Source organism: Emydura macquarii, unplaced genomic scaffold (genome assembly GCF_026122565.2).
Source record: "Emydura macquarii macquarii isolate MOO-44397 ecotype Brisbane River unplaced genomic scaffold, CSIRO-AGI_Emac_v2 contig_450, whole genome shotgun sequence".
NCBI classification, from domain to species: Eukaryota; Metazoa; Chordata; order Testudines; family Chelidae; genus Emydura; species Emydura macquarii.
The window spans coordinates 8,094,409-8,100,381 of NW_027130587.1; the positions used below are offsets into that span (position 1 = coordinate 8,094,409).

Consider the following 5,973-nt stretch of genomic DNA (forward strand, 5'->3'; position numbering starts at 1 on the left):
ACTGGTGGGGGGAGGAAGCCTAGCAAGTCCCCAAAATGGTGCTGTCCTCTCCCTTTCTCCATGCCTCCATCACTAAATTGAGTGTAAGAGAAAGGTTCCCTCCCTCCCCTTTTCTGCATTAGGCTGTAGTTTCCATGCAGTAAAAAGCAGTCCTGATGTCTCCTTTCAGCTCTTTCCGTCTATACTACATTACCCTTTACAGGTTTAACATTTCTTCTACTGATTCCCCTGGAACCGCAGCAAGTACATCACATAATATTGCTGTTACTTCTGCACTCATCATTTTCCCTCTGTTCCTTTGATTTTTTTTTTTTCTTTTTTCGTGGGCTTGAAGCTAGTACTCTTGTCTCTTTCGCACTCTTTTTTTCATACTGACTAATGGGACACTGTGCAGCACCACTGCTGGGAAGAAGTGGGTTTATATATTTCAGTCTGTACGTGAAGCCAGCTTTTCGCAGCTCTTGTAAAATCTTCACTCAGAAACATACACCAGGCTTGATTCTTCCAGTGCCCTGCACCTTGTGCTTCAGTCATTTTCACCAGTGTAAAATGCTGCCAAACCAGATTGGTAGCATTTTACACCCACTTCGCACTGGTGTAAACGACAATGTGAGGTTCAGATCAAGAGCAGAATCAGGGCCTCGGAGCTTTTCATCTTTTCTTGGCTGCATAAATGTTGTATATAAAAAGAAACCAAATTTCCAAGTTGAAAAATTAAAGTACTTCCTGTAAGAGAAGTGACTCAGCAAAAATGCCACCCTGGGCAGGTTACTTAGACCCAGATCCTCCAAGTTATTTAGGTGCTTAACTCCCATTTACTTCAATGGGAGTTAGGCACTTAAATACCCTGGAGAATCTGGACCTTAACCTCTCTCTGTGCCTCAGTTCCCCATCTGTGTAATAGGGATAATAGCACTTCCTTAACTGACAGAGATGTTGTGAGGATAAATGCATTAGAGATTGCGAGGCACTCATAAACTATGGTAATGGGGTCCATAGAAGTACCCTGGGCTCCATCTATCCATCCAGATCAAATTTTCCTCAATTTGTATGTTGGGATTGGCTGTTCCTAAGAGCCAGTCCCACCAGCTCAAGCTAGGATCTGAAATTCAAGCTGAAAAAAAATCAAGATTCTGCAATAGGCATTGAGCTGTCTGTGCTGAAAAAACAAGGCCAGTCTGAATCCAGCTTGCTCTTCCATAATGGTGCTGGCTCTGAAGTGCAGACATCTATTTAAAACAAACAAACAAACAGCTTGATTGTGTTAGTAAAGTGAGCTGACATAGCTTGAATCCACATAAGGGCCAGCTCTTGGAACTGGAGTCCTTGCTGCTTCTCTTTGCTCCCCAGCTTTTCTTCATGCTTCCACCTCCTTCCCCACTTACCTGTGTAACCGGCCAGTCTGCAGCTTTAAGGGTTAGGGACCGGAAAGCCAGCCAGCAGGGTTCTGCTGCACAGTGCTGTTGAGAACAGCTGTTTGGACCTGGTAAAGGGAATGATCACTCCCAGCTGGGAAGGGGTCAGGTGACTACCTGATTCCTATAAAGGCTGAATGAGCTCACAGGGGAATTCTAGGTTGGTTCTTAGGGCAGCAAAACACCTAGAGTAGGAATGCTGGGGAAATGCTGTAGGGGGGCTCTGGTAAGAAAGCTACTGAATTAGAGGAAAGGGAGCTGTTGGAGTTACAGGTAACTGTTCCATGCTGATGTTTGCTAAAGGGTGTCATTGCTACCAACAAGTGATGTGTGAAGAAAGGATCTGGGCAGATGCTGGATGTGGTGTTAATCCTCTTTGAGGGAGAGACAAGAGAGCAGCCTATGTTCTCTATTCCCTCCCCTTTGCTTTTTAGTCTTGTATTTGCTAGTAAGAAAGGTATGTCCTTGCCTGGGGTTAGCTAACATTAGGTAAAGCCTTAGTGAAGAGGGGAGCAATTGTAGTATTATCACATTAGCTAACATGAGGTAAGAACTATGTGAGTACTATAAAGAGCCTTGTCTTATCCCTAGGATTTTACCTTCTAAGCTAATAAGGCAAGAGAGACCCTTCCTGTGCAATCGTGTCTCATCTTTCCATCTCCAACTCACCCCCTTCCTCCCCCCCAATATCAGCTCATATTAGTCGTCGTCCTTCCCCTGACCATTTTCTCTCTTCATTTGACTTTAAATAACACTTTCCTTCCTCTAAGCCATGTTCTTTTTGCTCTGGGATTTGTCACATTATCCCCTTTTTCCCCCCCTCCACAAGCTCACTTATTTAGAAAGCAAAATAGCTTCCTACGTATAAAAGGCAGCAACAAGAACTAGCGTAAAATAGTTTAAAGAAAGCTCTGTAGAATAATAAGGCTGAATGTGGGATTGTATTTAAAATAAACAAGCCTGTCCCTGCCAGAGGTCTTCCTCCTCGCCCTCCCCTGTACAAGGTTCCTGCACACCACCCTGACACACACAGCAGAAATCAGGGTGTGAGGGAATAACGTATGCAGAATGAGATTATGATGCAGCCTGCTCAACATTTTCAGGGTTTAGCAATATGGCAATTGCTCTCTAAGCTTCTGTGCTTAAACAGGGCTGAACTCTGCAGGTACTGCAGTGCCCGTAGTGTAAGAGGACATGGGCTAGTTTCATCCTTGGCTGTAACTCTGACTTCCCCAGAGCTATGGCAGGAGAGAATGGGCCCTGTGCCTTTTTAGTTGAGCTGGAAAGTGCTTATGCTCTGTGACAGTGACTTCCAAACTTCCTTGTCATTCCCTCCCGTTCCCATTAACTTCAGACAATGTCTTAGCATTAAAGCAACCTACATGGCATCATGCAAGTGTCTTAACAGAGACACTGTTTGCTGCTTTGATCCCTAAAAAAACTCCCCACTACCCCTCCCCCCACACTATTTTCATCTGTATCAGTTGAAATGAAGAAGGTTCCCCATGGCTGCCTGTCACACCTCTGCCACGGCACTAGGATTTTCTAACAAGGTTTCTTTGGCTTTAAATGACATGTCAAATATAATTTGTGCTGGTAATCTGAACTGTGACAGTCCTCTGAAATGATATAACAGCTCAGGTAGGTGTTACCTTGGGATCTGGCTAGCAGAGAAGCATGGGATGGACTACAATACCTAAGAGAGCTCATTCGGGTATTTCCAGTCAGAAATGAGAGCTAGTTACTTCACTGGCTCAGTTTCCAGGTCTCATGAAAACCCCTATTATTATTCTCCAGGATGTGTATTTCAACAACTGGTGCAGATGTAATCATAACATTAATAATGTTAAGTCTTGCCAAAATAAATAGTATTGTATCTTATGTTGCTTTTAAAAAAAAATCCCCCAGCCTACAGCAATCTCTTGAGTTATAGCAATTGCTTTGAGAATTATAGCAACACCCAATAGCACCACTAGAGTTAATGATCAGTTGCCATTTTCATCATAAACTCCATTTTTCAGAGGTTTATAACTCAGATGTTTTAATTTGTGTTGAGCTTCTGCTCCACAGATAATTTTTCATGCTGGTGTGAACTTGTTTCTAAAAGGGGGGCAGTGATTCAACCTAAAACCATCTATGTTTTGGGTTTTTTTTAAAGTTAAATGCCGAATTCTCTACTTAACTGCTGGAATTCCTGCCTCGCTAAGGCATTTATTTCCCTGCCTGACTACAGATCGAGTTCTATGACTTCCTGCTCAAAATCCAGGGTAAAACCAGAAATCCCTAGCCCACAACGGAGAAAGCCTTGCTTTGCTATGGGAATTGCAGGTTTGGAATAGAATTCCCTCCTTAGCTGCTGGAGTTTTACCTAACTAGTGATGCTGAACACTTAACTAACTCAGAGTCACCAGGGAATGGTGGGGATTAATGAATGTCTGTAAAGTACTTTGGAGGGAAAAGCTGTTATATAGCTAAGTAAGTGCCAAATATCGTCTTGTATTTATTATTTCAATAGATTCCACTCGACTGAGGCAAAGGATTCAGTTTCAGGGTAAGGAAATAAAAGGTACTTTTAAAAAAAAAACTGATTCCAGTCCTAGCTGACAAGCATGCATAACTCGGTTGTTTTCTCTTGCTCTTCCTAGTCAAACACCAACTTTTTTTGGCGTCATCATTTCTACTTAATATATCACTTACATCACAGTCATATCTAAGCGCCTTCTAGTAGTGTATTAAGTGACCTGACTAATGTCCATCACATACAATTTATTCTTGTTTTGCTGGGCTGTTGGTAGGGCTTTCCTAGGGGTAGTGGCTGAACTCTGGATCACCCAGGTATGGTTACACCAGCTAAGAAAGGAAGACTCCATTACACAATTCAAATCCTATGAGGTGAGCATGGCAAGTACTGGGGCAAAACCTTTCTAATTTGGGGGCCTGAATTTAGGGAGCTAAATCGATAATGAAGTTCTATTCTGACATGTATGGCCAGATTTTCAAAAAAGCTGGTCAAAATTTGCCAAATTTTCAGTTGTTGACACTCTTGAAATTTTGGGGTCTTTTTGATCAGCTAGAGCCAGTCAAAATGGCTTGACGATCAAATGTTGTGCTGAAATTTTGTAATGCTTTTTTTTAATTATCAACATTTTGAAAATCAGTTAAATTGTGAAATGCTTCTGAAATACTTTACCGATTCTTTTTTTTTTTTTTTTTTTTTCCTTCAACTATCTCTACCCAGTGTGCAACCCACTGGACTCTTTTGAAAATTGGACCCGGTTTGTGTTTGCCGTGCCCTTCTGAACATTCTGATTGACTTGTATTTTGATGAGCGTCACATCATTCCCAGCCGGGCTGGCTGAAGCACTACCCGGTGAGGACATGGGCTCCACGAGAGGCAGGAAAATCATCCCGCCTCTCTGTTTAAATTTGGTGGCAGAATTTTAAGAAGGAGCCTCCCCTTCTCCTGCCCAAAGTACTAGTCATTAAAATGACCAGGTAAAAAACAGAAGGGGAAAGAACCCCTAAAATAGCTATTTGTAATATTGTTTCTCTATAGCTTTCGTTCTTTCTAAGCCTTTTCTCTCATTCTTTCTCCCATTGTCTCCTCCTCTCTTTCTGTGTGAGGTGAATCACCCTACTTGTTAAAACTGTGCTGCAGAAAACAGTAGCAATGCTGTGCCTTGTGGTGGTGATTCAGACAAATGTGTCACTGAAGAGAAGTCCACAGCCCTTTGTCAGGGAACTATAAATGAATACTAATGTGGTGAAAGCCACCGGTCGCCATTTCCACCAAAGGTGTCTGCCAAGAGACTAGCTGGGGAGGAGGCTTTTTCTCTTAATGCTATGTCACATATCTGTGCTGGTTGCAGATGAGATTGACAGCTCATAGACTAGATCTGCTCTGCGTTGTGCATGTGCGGTCTATAGTGGGACATGAGAACGGGGAAGGCAGGATTCGAGAACTCAGTGTGGTATTGAGCACTGGGCCTTCCTTTAAGGGTTGAGCTTCCTAGATGGATCCTGGGTGGGGCACGTTGGAGCTCTTGTTGTTAAAGCACAGCTGGCCGGAACTGGTTGCAGAGCTCTTGCAAGCACGTTAACACCGAGGGTTTGTTCATACTCTCAAAGCTGTAGTGCTTAATGAAAACACTACCTACACTGACAGGAGAGTTTCTCCTGTCAGCACAGGTACTCCACCTCATTGAGAGGCGGAAGCTATGTCAATGGGAGAAGCCCTTTTGTCAACAGAGCTCTGTCTTCATCAGGATTTTCCATACCCCTGAGCAACATAGTTATATTGATGTAAGTTTATAGCGTAGACCAGGGCATGAGTGGTAACTAACAGTACACTCAGGATGCTCAGCCTAGGCTGAGCTGCAGCCCAGAACATACATTTGTGTCTTGGCACAAACTTTTGTGCAATATGGGCATTCACTGCTTGTGTTAATTAACAAACACCTGTTCCAACAAGACCAAAAACAATGTCTCTATGACCTTGGACATGTCAATTTACCAGAGCTGGACCTTGAACCCAAACTGTGGCTCGGAATACTGAACT

General features: G+C 43.1%; 1 long non-coding RNA gene across 1 annotated transcript; it reads left to right on the plus strand.

Annotated features, from left to right (window-relative positions):
- The first annotated feature begins 1,582 nt into the window (after window positions 1-1,582).
- On the plus strand, window positions 1,583-5,424 carry LOC137146426 (uncharacterized). Its single transcript, XR_010917927.1, has 3 exons — window positions 1,583-1,688; window positions 3,931-3,966; window positions 4,654-5,424. It is a non-coding gene; the product is annotated as an uncharacterized lncRNA (long non-coding RNA).
- Window positions 5,425-5,973: the final 549 nt, after the last annotated feature.